The following is an 18,147-nucleotide window of genomic DNA, read 5'->3' as shown; positions in this document are numbered from 1 at the left end:
AATCTCATCATGCTCACCATGAACTGAAGAATAAAACCATATATATTACTAAATCTAAGCCTTGACACCTCCTCATCACAAACAGTTCAACAGATTGACTGCGTAAAACCTACAGGTTTTTCTTTCTTTTCCTCCCCTACAAGTTTTTTAATTGCAAAGTGGTACTGTAACTAGGCTCTTCCTTGTTCTCACATTTTAGGTTGTTGAAAGTCAGTGTTTCCATTTTAAACTATTATTTTTAAGATGAAGCCTAATCATCTCACTCCATCGTTTTAAACTTTCTTTTTACTAGAATTTTTTGAAGGAATTTACTGATATTAATAAAACTTTTAACCTTTGATATTTGTCTTATTAAAGACGAAATTTTTAGCCAGTCACCTTAACAGCAAGTAGCCTAGTTGTTATTCACTTGTTTGTTATGTAGGGGCCCTTACTGTCAAGAGTGCAACCAATTGGTAAATACCAGCGTACAGGCTACTCCACTCTTTTACAGCTGTAACGTGCTTCAACTTGTTGCCTATTAAATATTCATTCACCCAGACTTTGTTTTTACCATAGGTTTCTCTTGCATTAAACCTTTTTGCACAGTTTGATTTCCAGCTTAGTTTCATTCTGTTCCTCATTTGCCTTAATCTCCTATAATATGCAAAGCTACAACTGTAGTAAAATAGCTTTCCCCATCAAGAGCTGGTATTAATTAAGAGATGCTAAACGTTCAAGGAAAATACAGACAAACTAGGGAGAATTCAAGAGAGAAACAAGAATGATTTCTGTTTGACAAAATATGATCTACAGATAAGGGCTGAGGAAAGTAAGTTTGTTGTATGAAAGACAAGACTAGTAGGACATAACATTCTCCAAATACCTAAAAGCTTGACCTGAAGAGGATAATGATTGTTTTCAAGTTACACTGAAACCAGACAAGAAATGTTGATGTAACTCACACCGAAAAAGAAAAAAACTGTTTGGGCAATGAACAGATTGAATTGGAATGTGCAGGACTTCTATCTTGAGCAAATTTTAAGAGCAACTTGGACACAAATCTGTCAGGAAATACCTGGATATGATGACATATGTCTCAGGATGAATTTAAAGATTAGGTGGATCTCTCTTGGACCCTTTCATCCACTTATTTCATATTTCTTAGTGATAAAAATCTATCACAGAAATAAAACAGAACTTTAGCAACAATGGAACATGGGCACACAGCCGAAGATTCTAGATTGCATTAAGCCTGAATATACCTAAAGCTGACTCTTTGAAAAAGCAGAGTTTTAAAGCTTTTTTTGTCGCAACAAGCACTTTGAATTTATTCTCCAAAAATTTGGCTGTCATGCATACATGTGTATACATTAGACAGACCTTGGAAAACCCAGCATTGGGGATCTAGAATGTAAAGGGAAGCATTACTCAAAAAGTCTACAGCATTGCAAGCGAAATAGGAAACGATTAGAAAGAAAATCTAGGAAAACAAATGGGTGCCAAGAAGAACATTGCTTTAGTTCAGGAAGTTTGAACTGTACAAAAAAAATATCGATGCTACTATTGCTTTAGTGGTTCGTGTACTGTTCTTTTTACCCCCACCACGCTTGAGACCTACTCAGTTTAAGGACTTGGATAACTACTTAACTTGAATTTCTGACAGCCTGATTTATGCTCAGAGTTCAACATCCTAAAATCTGCATGCCTAAGGAACTAGCTTTATCCGGGCCAGATCACACTGCTCCAGATAAAGCTCAAAAGTATTGAAAATGTGCTACTCACCCTCTCAGGAAGGTGCACAGGTAGGGCTTTTATAATTTTCACAAGAGGTAAGTGCCAGAAAAGCCTAAGGCTCAGGTTCAGGTATAAGGCTTGGCTGAGCTGCCTAGAGATTCTCGAATTTCAAGAAAGTAGTGCCTAATTCATATGTCACTAATGCAGGAGGAGCTTTTCAGTTCCACTAAATTGTGTCTGGAAACTTTAACAGTCACTAGAAAGGCATAGAAAGGGAAAATGTTCCACAGTTTTACAGTACTGATGGACAGTCTTAAGTGTGACAAGTTGTTGCTGACAACTTACTTTTCTGGAGTCAAGAATGTAGTTTGCATTAGTTAATTAATTAAACAAATAACTCCAGCACTACAAAGTTACTTTATTCTATACAATACAAGGCAATAAACACCACAATAAAAAGTCCATAATGCAAAACTATAGCTTTTTAGTGCCATAAAAATGTACTTTCAAGAGTAGCACATTATAGTTAAAGTGAAGCTCTTCATTAGATAGTATGAGAAAATGAGGCATGAAAGGAAGAGAGAGAATTCTTCTTTATAGTTCCTGTGCAGATAACGTAGGCCAAAGAGAATCAATAACCATGCCTCATTTATTTTATGTTTTTGAGCACTTAAAAGGCAAATATTAGTATTTGCTGTACTGATTGCCATCTCATATATGCATCAGCAAAGACAAAACAGATTTGCATATTATGATGTAACTGACTTAAATGCATATTCAAAAGGCAGGTTGTTATTGCTAGCTAATATTAAAGGTAACATCTACTCCATTAATCTAGATTCACTAAAAATCACATTGGCTTACTAATTTGCTAAGTCACCAAAATGACCCAAACAGTCAATCCAAAGATTCATAAACATATTATAAAATCACATAAAATATATGCAAATAAAGTCATAGAAAACATCCCAATAAATCAGACTAACCTTTTATAGTCTGTGCAGCTACACAGACAAATCTTTGTTAAGCTAACAAAGAAAAGCTGCTACCTCTCAGGAAGACAAATCGTACTTACGGAATATAACAGGTGCAACAAGTACACCACACATAGAACTGAATAAAGAGACCATCTCTAACAAACACCACTAAGTGTATATTCAGGGAAACATAAACAACATGGCGAGTGGGTTATAAGGACTTTGGACAAACAAAATTCCAGGGCAGGTACAGTTTTATTCACAAAATTTAAAAGCAGAAGTTTTTACTATTTACCTTGCAGAACACAGATACAAATCCCAGAGAAAATACCTACATTTCAGAACTACTTTCTCATACTACTTTCTACCCAAGTGTAAACGTGCTAACTTTTAGAATTACTCCTGATGTACTTCCGCATCCAGAAGGCAGGTGAATCAGGCTGTTCCGCTTCAGTACACCAGACACAAAATGTTGAAGTCCTTTTTGAACCTGCTTTTAATGAATCCAGTTGTAGCAAAACTCTAGTGGTATGGATAAGATGTGGGTGGAGTTGTTTCCACAGATGTTTTAATTTAAGGTTCAGGGAGGCACAAAATTTTATTTGAGAAGTTAAAAATACCTTTTCAGTGACACTTTGTTAAAAACCTTGCAATCCCATCAGTGGAATACCCTATAGCACTTACCATTAAAAAAGTGCTGTGGCTCACAGGTTTACAAAAGAACAGTGATTTTTTTTTTTTTTTTTAAATACAGCACCTGAGAATTGCAGCTTTTGCTACAGCTAAATAGAATTTTTGTTTACACCTAACTTGGCAATCCTTGATTCTCAGGGCCCCAAGAGAGAGAAATGGATGCTACAGAGCGCACTTTTTTTATTTCATATAAGCTGCTTAAGAACTTGCATGCTTAAACTGAAAGAACGTTCACAACTCAAGATAATGATTGTGTGGGTTGAAGCAAGGCTTGGGAAACGCATGCAGTGGTTACTACAGTCTAATGCTGAAATGGAAGAATGGCAGCACCTTACAAGCTTCCAGACACACAAGTGAATCTGGCATAGCTTCCTTAAAAAAATCTGCTAGACATACTCAAAGTCCAAAGAAAAATCCTTTACACACTGTTGCCTGTCCATTCCTAAATTATGGCTATGAAAGTAATGGAATGAACGTTAATATACCTCCTGTGACAGGACACAAATATCAGAAAGACAGAAAGAAAGAGATTGAAAGCAAGAGAGATGGAGAGAGTGAGAATACAGTAGTAGTACCTGACAGTTGCACGCTGCTGGTAAAAACCAAGGGACATTACTGATTTCCCTGAAAACACTTTTGTAATGCCAGATAATATTTAGCAGTACAATCACTCAGTAGGGTGAGTGAAAGTAAAATAGGCGCAACAAAAGATACTAACCATCAACTTTAAATCCAGCATTCTCTTTCTTATGCAATTGCAATGAATTTATAGCCCCTATAACTAATTTACTTTAATCATAAAATTCTCAGAAACTTATTCGTTAGAAGCAAAAGAGCACCACAGAAGTTTAAACTGCTGAGTCCTTTCTCATTTAGTTCTGTAGAATCAAGATTTGCATGAGACAAAAAAAAGGGGAGTGGTTCAGTTTTACAACCATCACAGTGACGACAGGAGGTAAAAAAAGCAGAAGCAAATGATATCACGCAGATTTTAAAAACAGTAATGTAACAGTGATGATCACAGCATTAGTTTTGATTCTTAAGCCCCTCACAATTTTACAAATAACAGTTGCCTTAACATTTGTAACGAAATAACACTTTATAAACTTCATGTTTATAAGCAAATTTCAGAGAAATTAGAAGAGATGTCAATTGCAATGCTAATATCTGCATGGCATTTGAGATCATATCTACATCTCTGGGATATTTACACGGACTCCATCTCACCCTTTTTCACTGTTTTTGCACTAAGTGGTGAAATGGGATCTCTGCTATTCTCCAAACATATTGCTCCTTTCATTATGCAGACTAATTCCCTGTCACACACTGGTCTGTGAGTGCAGAATACATTCAGATCACATAGCAGGCTTGTAATATACGCCTCTGTGACAGAAGGCGGAAGAACAGAGAACAGTCTATTTTTTTTTAGAAATTGCCAATTGAATGTCTGATATTCCTTTTTCAATTTTCTTTAAATTTTCAGCTTTGAGTTTTCATGTTGGTAAATGCCAGCATGCATAATCATTACAGCCTGAAACTTAGAAATGAGGGAATGACAAAATAATTATTTTACTGGCCAATATATGAATTCCTAATAAGACTTTTTTTAACCCATTTGATCTCCCGGGAATGATGCTTAATGGAGCAGGAAAGAGGTATAATCTATTGTGAATATAGGAAATAAGAGGATGAGAAAATAGATGAGAATGAAACTTGCTTAACCAGGTTATTTTTATGCCTGTTCACCCAGATCAATAACAAAGTTAAGATGTATACCAGTTCCACATGGTGTTTTAAGACCTATTTGACAGAGAGATTCCTTATGTATGTTATTGCCATTCATTTCCACTACCATACCCAAGTATAAAGAACAAGAATTAAACGAATTGAATATATTTTTGTCCTTGGATAAGAATCCTGATGTTACATGGTACTATTCTACTAAGAGGGGTGAGAGAGAAAGGGATGACAGATATTCATGTTCATTCAATGACAGAATGATCATCAGTTTCTGCAGCACCATTAACATAGAATAATTCTTTGCCACAAGCCATTATCTCTAGTGAAAACAATGTCTTGAGGTAACATCGGCCATCAAAGAGAATATCAAAAAATCATGCAAGGGCATGTCATTAACCTCACCATCTGTCTGTCTGTCTCAGAATCTTTAACAACTTAATTTTCTGTCTATTATCTAAAATCTATCTTTCAAACATATTTTGCAATCTTTCACAGCAAGTGCTTATCAGAGCCTGAAATTTGATGGAACACTTTAATGCACTGCCTGGATTTTAACAGTCAATGGGAAGCTCAGGTAAGAAGTTTAAAGCATTTACCATTAGTTTCACTGTTCACACAGAAAAGAATGAAAGTTCCTCTGTTGAAATTAATGGAAATTGAATGAAACAAATTTTTAAGTTTTTTAAAACAATCATACTCTAAATGTAAAGTGTGATAAATAGACTTTAGTTCAGAGGTATTCGTCTATGAAGTGATAGAGATATTAACAGGGGAGACATCGCCAACACTGTATTTCTGTGACTTTTAAGAGAGTTAACTCACTGCAGTGTGAACAGTGCTAGAACTTCAGATCAGTAATCCTGAGATCAGGACCCTCACCAACAGAAAATATCAAGAGGGCACATTCTTTTCGCAGACGAGATAGTTAAGACTGCTATGTGAGGACAGTGCTTCTTAAAGAAGCACTTCTATCCCTTTCTTCAAGAAATTCCTGATCAGGAGATCCTGACCAACACTATAATCACTAACTTATTTTATGTAGAAAAAAGTAGTTTAAAAATTATGGTGAGACACCGCATAAAACCTGAGGTACTAGAAATTCTCTTATGCTTAGTCCTTGGTTCGGCATTTGTTGGCTCCTTTGGAAAAGGAGCAAATGCCTGCACCAATTCTCTTTAGCTCTTTCAGTTACCTTTGATTTTACTTGCAACAAAACAGGAATCAACAGGAGACAGCTATAACTACACATAAATACATTATTTTCACTTTCTGGTGGCACAGTTTGTGGTACTGCCCAATTGCTCACCCGTGACAAGTCCTTTTTTTATGCCAGATACTATAGCATTCTGGCTAAACTATACCTTTTATTTTTTCACACATTTTATTAAATCTCTGCCTTCACAGTTTCTAGGTTTGTCTTTCTCTTTTTGTCTTCTAACGCCCTTTTGTTCTCTCTCAGGTGATACCCTGTATTTGATGACTGTGCATCACTCCCACAGAATGCAGGACGTCAAAGCGTAAGCTCACCCTCTTCATCTGCGCAGCCAGGAACTGAACATCTTTTCCTCCGCAGGACTGCCCTACGCACGGAGTTACTGACAATATTAAAGGTAACTTCTCCCGATCTTCCATAAGAGCAAACACAAACGAAAACATCATTTCTATATCTTCTAGTTTAGTAGGAGAGATGCATTTCTGTGGTTATAGAGGATGGCAGTATTACAGGACTGGACGCTCCTCTACTGAAATTTCAGCGTATCAAACTATTCAGCTACCTGAGATCATACCAGTAACTCAGAAACTAACAGCCAATGTTTGTCAGCACAGCTGGAACTGTCACGAAGTATGTAGTTTGGAGTGGTTGACTCAGGTAGGCGTCTTGGGAAAATACACACCATCTGCTTTGCTTATATGTGCTGTATAAATACATTCTTTCTTCACATCCATAATTCTAACCAATTATATTATTGATTAGTATCTTATATTATACTATTTCCTAAAAAAAAGTTCCCTTTGTCTATACTAAATAATCTACTGTCTTATGTTAGACTGGTCACTTTTGTTTCATTTCTGTCATTAGCATTTTCTTTTAATATCCTTAATAATGTCATACTGTAGCCAATAACATTTTACTCTAAATAAGATGTTTTAATTCTCTGCTCTCAAGCACTTTTAACAAATGCTTTACCATCCCCAAGTCATAAAGCCTATTTACCACTGTCATTTAAAACAATATTTTAATTCCTTTAGCTCAACTCCAGCTTCATTCAAGAGTTAGCATCTAAAAAAATGGCTAAAATCATCATTTGATTATGCAGACTTCTCCCTATTCCCCCACATAACTGACTGGAAAAATCTTCATGATTAAAATATTTCAATCTTCTTTTATGCTAACCTTATCTTCTCTAGTTTAGTATAATATGAGTAGTTTAAAGAAATAAATGAAATCCTTCACTTTGACCCTACTCAGTACTTAAAAAAAATTATCAATAACCAGATCTTCAGTGAAAAAAAAAAACAGCAGAGCTAAAGGGAGGAATCTAAAGAATTCACTGATATTAAAAATAGTCAGCTAAAAAAGGAACTAAAACTGCCTTTAACTGTCAATGCTTGCTTGCTACTTTGCACTGCTACTTAAATTGTTCGGCCTAAGACTGGGAAAAAAGCTGAAGTGCGTTGTGGTTTTGCTGCATTAACTGTCATCTGAAAACATGCACATGTGTTCTGATACACAAGAGGAGAACTGTTGTAGTCATTCTAAAGTGTGATGCATAAGTTCTCAATTTGTTATTAAAAAACTTGAAGAAAAAAATCAAATAAGAGCCTAGCATCATTGAACATTCTTAAAGTGCTTTAGAAGGACAGATGCTTCACTTTTCTAGTGCCATTCGGTAACACTCAAGAAAATTGCAATAAAAACATTAAGATCCAAGCACAGAAAATAATTTTGTCAAAAAGCACAATCCATATTTCTGAAGAACAAAAAGTTTCAAGTAGTACTATTGCTCCAAAAGTTAGTTGAAGGTGGCTTCACAATCAGGTGGAGAGCTTATATTATTACTTGCTTAGTTTAAATACTAAGAATGAGCTGGAAAGCAAAAAAGAGCAAGTGCTTATTCAGAAAAATCAAAGGTTTTTTTTGTGGTTTGGCTAGTATGATATGTCCTAATTACAAAGTCTCATTTTAACAAGGGTTGAGATGCTGTCAGTGGAACAGCTTCCACCTGCAGTTATAAGAAGCAGAACATTCAGAAAGGAGCTAAAGAGAAATGTCAAATGCAGTTACAATGAATTGCACCAAAATGGAGTAAAGTTTCAGTCAGTGAACAGATTTCATAATTTCATAATCTGTTCATAATGAACAGATTTGAATATTTTGTTCTATTTTTACATTAATTAATGTAAAATTAATTAAATCTCTGTTAAATCCCAGTTAAATCTATGTCTTTGTCAGCAATTTAGCATTACTTAAGATTATTCTATGTTTACCTTAACTAATTTAAAATGTAAGTTATATACCGAATATCTAAACTGATAAAAAATATATGCTATTATTAAAGTATAGTAGATGGCAGCTCTAACCTGATCTACAAATAGTTTTTTCGGTTTCGCATTTAACTTTAAGAAAATGTAAGCTTTTTACTACAGATAATGGGTTCTCTCTTACAGTTGGAGGGAAAATATTCTTTTGAAGGGAGTTGTATGTCTAAATCTCTACACTTTTACCTCATCTAGCATCCAAGATGCAAGCAAGCAACTTCAGCAGAAGCTGACATCAGTTTTTTACAGAATAAGACACTACTAAAAAGAAGTAAGGATGCTGGGAGTTGCTAACTGCACAGATTTTGCATTGTGTTTACATGAGATTGGCAAGTTTTTGCTTCTCTGCCACTTTGTTTTTTTGTCCTAAGGTTACAAACATATCCAAGAAAACAATGAAAATATGAATCAGACCCTTCAAACAGAATATACTACTTCAGCCAAAGTAGCGTACTATATAAGTAATGGAATCAAGAATGTGACCTTGGAAATTCCGGACCAAACTCACTGTACTGAAATACAGCTCATACAATGCCATTACTGCCTCTGCTACCAATATTTTAACATATAGAATTGTATTGCTGTATACCTTTCTGAATATTTTCCCTAAATGCAATATCTTCCTAGGCACACAAAATACTGGTGATGCGATTTAGCCTGCCCAAGGAGGTCTCAGTATGTAACTTGAGTTGTGAGAGAATTACATGGGCTTCCTGTCCAACACTGAATTGATTTTAAAATTGCTATATGATGACTTACAGTATAAAGCATTGCATAGTTTGGAATCTCTGTTTTTATCTGTCTTGTTATGCAGCTGTTGAGACCGTGAAGTTGGCCACTTCAAAACAGTGTAAATACTTTTAGCCATTACTCTTCTCAATTTGAAATCCATTTCCAACTGGGGTCTAGAACACAGCTTCAGATTCATTTAAACGATAACTTTTATGTTTTTAGCCTGATATCTTCACAAAGGACATACTTGTGCTTTATATTTCATGTAGCCAGAAGCAGAAAGATAAACAGAGAGAACAAACTTAGAAAATTACTTATCTGAAAATTTCTTAGCAGAACAATGTTTTTGTACAAAAAGAGATCCACAAATTTGTCTTTGTGCTAGAAATAAACCTGTAGCTGTTGCTGAACACTTGAGATTACTTTCTAATAAATCTCAGCATTTGGATTATATACAGTAAAATGTGTCCATTGGTTGCTCTTTCACTACATTATTCTGATAGATTCAGATTTGCAGTATTAATTCATATTAAGAACAGAGAAAATCATTAATTACCTTTGCCTCAGCAAACACAGGAATAGTTCAATGTGATCAGAGCAAGGATTCACCTGACTAGGGCCAAAGGCAGGCAGTTAGGCAAGAATTTAAAGAAAGACGTGCAAGCATATTAGTGTGATTATACTGTGCCATAATGTCTCCCAGTTTCCAGCAATTCACAGTTCAGGGATATCCTACGCAGAGGTAGTACCTTCAACTTTAATAGTCCTGAATGCCTTTTTCTTTCATGGATTTGGCTCTGTGTTTTTTGAGCATATCTAGGTCTGGCAGTCATGCCGTTCTACAGCAACATTTGCAAAGTTTAACTACGTATTTTGTGAAATAAACATATTTCAATGATCATAAAGTGACTTTAGAAAAATATTGTAAAATATTATCTTACTCGGCTATAAGCACGGTTATTTTGCTCCCCAGTAAAAGGGACAGAATGCCATCATGCTCAAAATGTAATATCAAAGATAAAACTTCACTGGATATTTTTCCACATATGCCAGGTGTATCTAGATCTCCATATTCTCCAGTAACAGTGCCCTTTCAGGCATTACTAATTAACTATTCTCCTTACCCTTAGGATGAAAACTTTGAGAGTTCGAGTAAAGTTTTCAAAAGCAACTAAGAATTAGACAGAAATTCCAATGATGTCAATAAATTTTTAGAAAATAAAAACTTTCCCAACTAACCTCTAGTTATTAATCGAATTTATTTAAGCTTTGTACAAACTTCCTGAAGGGAAAAATATTGCTCATGATTCTGAAGATCTTTCCTGAACAGGAGTATCCCATTACATCAAGATTCACCTAGCTTGTGCTACCTTAAGGTGGCAGCAGCAAACACACCTTTCTTTTGGTGAAATCCTATGTAATAGGTGTCTATTTTCTGCGTGCTTTAACTCACATGCTCACAATTAATACAAATTAATTGCTCTTTTAGAAAGAGCACTAGCAACATATTTAAAATTACAGTTTTTTTTTCATTCTGTCACTTTTTTTTGTGAATACCCTCACTGAAAGATAAATATTCCCCAAGAGTACAAGGTCAGTAAACCTCACGTACTGTAGTTGATATAATCTTTCTATGTAACTAAGGTTTTGGGTGACAAACTTAAAAGCTAATATTTTTGAAGTAAGCTTGAAAATAACCCATTGTTTATAGCTGGGCTTTAATAGTTGATTGTCTCTAACTGTGACAGAATATTAATACAAGTACTCCTTTGCTTCCTTTCCAAACAATATCTGCTATATAAAATTGCCATCAAAGCTCTGTAATTTGAATATAAAGAATAACAGATTGATTCATTATGGTGTTAGTTTTGTGTGTTTCCATCTCTTATGTTCAATGACCAGTGGGTTAAAAAAACTCCCAAACCCAAAAATCAAATACTGGATTCTGTAAATTTGTACTAAGATTGTAAGATCAAAGATAACGTAGGAAGCTTATACAACACTGCTAGAATTTATATTACCTAGAAAATTGTTTGCAGACTCATCTTTGATTTAGACAGCGGGAAAAAATCTGCATAGCATATGCAGGAAAAATATACATCTATTACAGGCAAGGAGAAGATTAGAAATGTTGATTGGGACTTAGAAAAAATCTGTTCCTGAGGTAGTCCTTGCAGTGGGGAAGAAGTGAAGGAATGCAAGGAGAAGAAAATTCTTCAACATAACAGTGGTTCAGAACTGGGTTAGGTTATGCAGAAAGGCTGTGGAAAAAGGCCATGAGAAATGTGGTCTACTGCTTTGAGAAAGAGGCTGGACTACAGAGATCCCTCATAACACAATCTGAAATCAATATGAGGAACAATAAGGAGGATTTTGATAATTTATACCAAAAATCTGATCAGCTCTCAGATTGGTTTGAATTTGATTACTAATAATTATCAAAGGACAAAAAAGGGCCTGCTTATCATATTTTTGAGATGATATCAGGATTGGCTTTTTTAAACTGTACACTAGGACAAGTAGGAAGATGACAGTATTAGCTCTACATAGCCTTTTCACAATGTTCCCACCACCACTATTTCTGGAGCTAGTCTACTTTACAGAAGGGAACAGTTCCTTCAATCCTGTGCTATGCAGCTCCCGTTAAGTCTCTTTTAGACTATGTAGAAGCCCCTGCTCACTAGCTCAGTGCTTTCAAGCGTACCCATCCAAGAGCATTAACATACAGCCTTAGATTGAAGAATCCATCAAAACAAACAAAACATGCATTAAATACAAAACCCGTCAATGATTTACTTCCAGTATATTCACTTTAGTAGCAGTGTCTAGCTTTTCACATTTCTTTGTGAAGGTTTCCCCCTTCCAAACTGCAAGCTTTTCAAGCATAGCCAAACCCGTCTTACAAGGAGCAATCAAGTTCACAGATCAGCTTCTGAGGGAAAAATATAGTTGACAGGCCCATTTATGCAAACCAGGCCACTTCAAAGCAGTCCTTGCTGATACCTCAGCTACTACGCACTGGCATGAGGCTGGACAGGTGGGGCCTATTAACCACATATTTAAAATGCAGAGCAGCATGTAATGCTGCTTGGGGGAAGCAGGGTCCAGCTTAGGTTGTCTAAGCTGGTTGGTGCTTATTGAAATAAAATTCATCTTAATCACCAGAGTAACTGGACAGCAATCTGAAGAGTTTCAGCAGAGCAGAACACACTAAGTTAGGTTTCTAGAATTAACTTTCAGATTGGAAATAAAATGGCTGTGGAAATCGCGCAAGCCTCTCCTCATCTTAGCCTTGAGGCATATATCCACCTAAAGCAAATTTTCACTGTTCAGTAAAGAATCTTTGAAAATTAGTGTTTGTAATTTGAATATTAGAACAGCTATCACAATGGCATAACTCTGTGTAGGGGATATTAAGGCAAAATCTGGTGCAAAAATACATGCAGGATCTCAAAAAGAAAGGAAGGGTAAGAACAACATACCTTGATAGGACTGCTGGAAATTTTTCTTTAATTTCTCTCCTTTCAACATTTTTAATATCCCAAACCAAACACATCATGGTACCACCATACTCAGCCCCAGGAGACTGCTCCTGGGAACAGTAGCTTTCATAGAGCTTCCTGGTCCCACAGAGATGCTGCTTCTAGGACCAAAGCTAACTGCAGCATTTGTATCTGAAAGTGGCTAAAAAAGAGAACAGGAACAGGGGTACATCACCCTTCAGAAGCAGATCAGCCAGCAGAAGGGAAAACTGTGATATGGTGGTCTGAAGCTTGACTTTTTAAATCATGCTATTCCTAAATTCCCTCCTCTTTGTTCCAAAGTGGGCTTTTGTTTGGTTGTTTTGTTGGGTCTTTTTAACAACAAGAACTAAAGTAAATATAAGTTTTGTAAAATATACTTTCTCCTCTGGATACTGCAATTCCTGTGGTCTGCTTAGCAACTGTAAGGTTGTGCCTCTGTTTTTCTGTTGAGAATCTGCCCTCTTCCCAAAAGTACATAGCATGTTCTTCTGGTTGCAGGTCTCTTCTCTTTGAATCATTAGTCATCGTCATGTACCTCAATAACTGTCCTTATTTCAAGTGCTGAGTCTCTGGCAACTCCCTTTAAAGTAAGTAAAAGGTGCCAGTAGCTCAGCATTTCAGATACCAGAGCATTTAAATTAGTGTCTCTCTATGAATTTACAAATTGGATTTGATTTTTTTCATTGTTCTATTATATATTATTTTTAATTTTGCTCTGTAAGCCAGCTTCAAGGGAAAGACAATGAAAACAGAATGGGCCACAAGAAAGAAAGGTACCACCTTTAGAATCCCTTTTCTTATAATTTGGGGTTAGTTAAAAGAGACAGCCTCAGATACATCACATACTATTTTCTATTCAGTTATAACTACAAATAACATTTCAGATTATGGAGGTCAGAATGGTTTCTTGTTTTTTCCAGCCTGTTAAGTTTCCGGTTTTACAGGACTGCTTGTAAGTCTAATATTTGCTCAGACTTAGCCAGGTTTACGTGAAATATTTCTGAACAATACCAACAGTCTGAATGATATCAAGCCTGCCAGGTCTAATATGAGCATGAAACTGCTTTGTTAATAGGCTGCAAACCAAACAGAGACCCCTTCTTACAGTTGCAATATTGCAGAAGACTATTACAGAGCACAGATACTAGTGAAGCAAGGTTCGTCTCATGAAACATGTACTTCAAAGCGATTGATATAGCTGGGAAACAAGCAAAATAAGAATTAGCCTTCTTATTTACAAATTGACATTGTCTTTTCTTCTGATTATTAATGTCCTGTAATTCAGATCTCTACTCTGGAAATAAGAACTGTTCTGGACTGTTTTTGGCTTTGGCCTGTGGCACTTGGATCTGAACAAATAGGTTGATGCTGAATCAGATGCGCTTTTTGGGCTACAGTTTAGGGGGAGTCTACCAGTTATTACAGGCAATGTCCAAGCCAGTCCCTTTTTTTGAAAAGAGACAAATGTGCATCTCTAAAGGTACAATAATTTTTTTTTCATTAAAATATTTCCAGCAGTGTCATACTTTTTACCCCAGCATTTCAACAAGGTCATTTTCCACTCAGTTGAAGACAAAGGGTTTGTGTGCAGTATGAGCTGACGAAGTAGCTACTGAATCCCCAAGAGGTCATAATAAATAAAACAAGATGAGATTACTTTTATCAGAATAATACATAATAAATATCTACGCAAGTAGAATGTAAACCAGACACAACTCATTTGGATGCTTATCTAGACTACAGTGATAAAAGCAAAGAGACAAAAAAAAAAGAAAAGAAAAAGAAATGTCAGGAAGGGTTATAAAAAGTCAGAAAAGATGGAAAAGTCAGATTTATCTTCTACACTCTGAAGGCTTGATTAAGCAGGTTACTTGAAAGGAAGATGCATAGCAGCAATGATAACAGGTGCAGGGTAGTTGAGGATTATAAGCTCTGTGCTATGTAGCATGTTAATTAACTCATCTTGAAAATATTCCTGAAGTACTCAGCTGCTGAGAAATGGGGGATTTGTGCTAGCCTCAGCATCATACATCTAATCTCCTCCCGGAATCTGCTGTCCTACATTTATGAAGGATGATGTTTCCTTCCGATGAAGGATCGGTACAATGTAAATTAATCAACTAGAGATATGAGTTTAGAAATATTCATTGGGCTTCTAATTTACCAACTCATTTTTCACATTTTGCAAATAGATGAGTGAAATTTCAGGTAATGAGATAATTGCCCTGTCTTCCTGTATTAGAAGCACAAAGTAGGCCCTGAAGATAAAAGGGCTTGTTTTTCAGTAGGAAAACATACAGAAGATTTCACAATTCCCTTCTAGGACAATCACCAAAGAGATAAAATTACAAGACCCTAAAAGTCATGATCATTCTTCCACCATGTTTATGAAGATAAATACTATTGTAAAAGTACTGTCTTGCAGCTACATTATTCACTGCAGGCAGACATTTTCCCCTCTTTTCACTTCCATGACCCTTTTTTTGCTTTTGGTGTTTTTATTGCAAACTTAAATGCATTTTTATAACTAAGAAAAAAGTCATTAGAGGATTACGGATTTGCGACACGTTACTGACGTATAGGAATCTGCTTTCTCTTTACCATCATATGTGGAAATTCAGTTGATTTCATTGAGAATTGTACTTGACAACTTGATAAGCTCTGTGCTAAGCAGCATGCTAATTAACTCATTTTGAAAATATTCCTGAAGTACATGGCTGCTAGTAAATCCATTTTGAAACATTCCTGCCCCTCTATTTACGAAAAGAGCCCCAGTGGCCATTCTAGAGAAGAAGTAATGTATATTTCATACTATATGGATCTGTTAAATCACAGTTCAGTTTTCTCTAGCAATCACAGTTACATCCTTAAAAGACACGATGAACACCAAGAGGTGTGATACTGACTGTGGCGTGTGTTCTTCAAAATGCTATGCAGACTTGGATGAAAATATTTATACCTAAACAAAAAATACCGGTATGGTTAGTTTTATTTCATCAGTTCTTTCACCAGACAGATGTTTCTTCTAGTTCACTGAACAGGTTTAACAGAGTTTATAGTTGGATGGAAAAAACACGTAGCTTAATAAAAAATTTTCTTGGCAATATGCTCCCCACGGCGAACATGAAATGAGCCCAGATACGTGAAAATCCCTGACAACAATCATAGAAACACTATACAAATATCGTTTATATCAGTCCTGACTTTCATATAATCTAATAACCCAATCATAATTACCTTGTACAGAATTAGCAACTGGCATTGCACAATAAAGGTCCAAAATAAGAGAAGGATTGTGGTAGAACCGAAGCTAAAACCAAGACAGAAGTGCTGCAAAACACATCTGATATACTCAAGTTTTCTCTAGTTCCCAAAATTCTTCCCTGACCACCCTCAGAATATCTGTTTTCTCCCAAGAATACCTCTTTAGTTATCTTGTGTTCAGGCTTATTTGCAATCCACAGCTAAGTATCTTCACACTTAAATCATCAGGCAACCTAGGTGCACGTTTAATTAGCAAGGATCCTGCACAATACACAAGCTTGGCTACTTTGATTCAAAAAATGCAAGTCATGGTAGGCATCTTTTTAATTGCTTTTCTATAGGTTCTAGGAGGACTTTCTCAGTAGTACCTTCATCCTGATGGGATGTATCTCCATTTTTCTGTTCTCTTGACAAAAATATTCTAATAATCAGATAGGCTATGACTTAGAGAGCTGGGATGGATCGATGGACGATTTAGATAGCTGGGTATCTAACTGTTTCTGTTTAACTGCTTCACTGTATAATGCTTCCCTGTATAGCTTTAAAAAAATGCGTAACTGTAGTAGAAAAAAAAAAAAGAATGAACATGACTCTATTCCAATCAGAAACTGATCTTCAAATGATCTTGCAACTGATGCAAGACCATCCAAGACTTTGTATGATTCAATCTTGCTCTCTGCATCATTCCCTGTTCTATATTGAACAGGAATGAGAAAAACAGTATGGAATGACTGGGACAGTGGCTTCTTTAAAATAGATTTACTAGCTTGCAAAAAGGCTTACATCATTTTGCAGGGAAAAATAATATCTTCATCTTCTGCAGAGCACTTATCTGATGGACTCAGGAAATACATGGAAATAAACTGTATAATTTGCAAATAATTGAGTCTGGCATTGTGAAAATTGCACCTTTAGTGGACAAGCAGAACCACCTGTCAGAATTACACAGTTTTTTCGCTCAGCTATGGGAAATGTGACTCATATCAACAAAACTGTTGTGCAGTATTATGTCTATACTCTCAACTTCACTTATTTAATAATGACTTGGGGTGAATGAATGCATCATTTCTCTTGTTTAGCTTAGTCTTTAATGCTGGAGGGACAAGGTGATCTTCAAATGTTATTTTCAGCTTGACCACGTTACTGTTTTATTCACATTTGTAAATAGCATCTGGTGAGCGTGCACCAGAACTGGGAATTCATCCCTTAGCTCTAAAATTAGTCCAGGTTCAGGAATGAGTAGGACAGCAGTGGCTAAAACAGTGCATTTGACTCGTTTGATCAGCTGAATATACCTTGCAGCAATTCCTGGCTCAGAACTATTTGTGTTGCTTGCTACTACTAATTTTGGGGCTAAATCTGAAATATTGAAGTCTAAAGTGAAGAAACTTTCACCTTCTTAAGAAATAACAGGCAAGGTAAATATGAAGCTAAAATGACAATTCAGTTTTAAATTCAAATCAAATTCAGACTTCAGAAAGTCCAGATAAAACAGGGAGCAAACTATTTTTGTTAATTATTGAAACTCTTCACTCACCAAACCCAAGGGAAAGCCCCAGAAAAACCCAGACTTGCCTAAATCAGATTGTTCGCCCCCTGTATCTCCTTCCGCTAACAGCTAGCAGTGAGTGAATGGAAAGAGTTCATTAACCAGGAAAAGACTAAAGCTGATGTCTTCGCTTCCTTATCTTCCCAGCTTCTGGTAATCAGAAGCAGCTACAGACTGAATCTATTCCACTGTGTTTAAGAATTACCTGTAGACCTAGTCTGCAGGATTTTCTCTTTCTTTTATGGAGGTGCCTATTGCACTTCTGGAATTGTGTTCTACAGTTTAGCAACGTCCTGCATCATGAAAAGAAAGCATATATTTTCCTCTATTTTAGATCTGTTGTAGGTGCAGCAGTTATCAAATGATGGGAGCTTGGTAGCATCATAAATGTATGCCACACAATACATTTTGA

At 35.9% G+C, this 18,147-nt stretch overlaps 1 protein-coding gene across 7 annotated transcripts in view; it reads right to left on the bottom strand.

Moving 5' to 3' along the window:
* The window catches only part of LINGO2 (leucine rich repeat and Ig domain containing 2), a 489,457-nt gene that overhangs the window by 240,999 nt on the left and 230,311 nt on the right, over positions 1-18,147 (bottom strand). Inside the window, exon 1 of one of the 7 annotated variants that reach the window (XM_068928453.1) lies at positions 1,058-1,111. The exons of the other annotated variants lie outside the window; for them this stretch is intronic. The gene's annotated coding sequence lies outside the window, so the exon portion shown is untranslated. Of the gene's footprint in view, positions 1-1,057; positions 1,112-18,147 lie in introns of those variants that run through there. 7 annotated transcript variants of the gene reach the window in all.

Source organism: Struthio camelus, chromosome Z (genome assembly GCF_040807025.1).
Source record: "Struthio camelus isolate bStrCam1 chromosome Z, bStrCam1.hap1, whole genome shotgun sequence".
NCBI lineage: Eukaryota > Metazoa > Chordata > Aves > Struthioniformes > Struthionidae > Struthio > Struthio camelus.
Note: the sequence above shows the minus strand (reverse complement) of the source record. Positions and strands in the feature narration are given on the sequence as shown.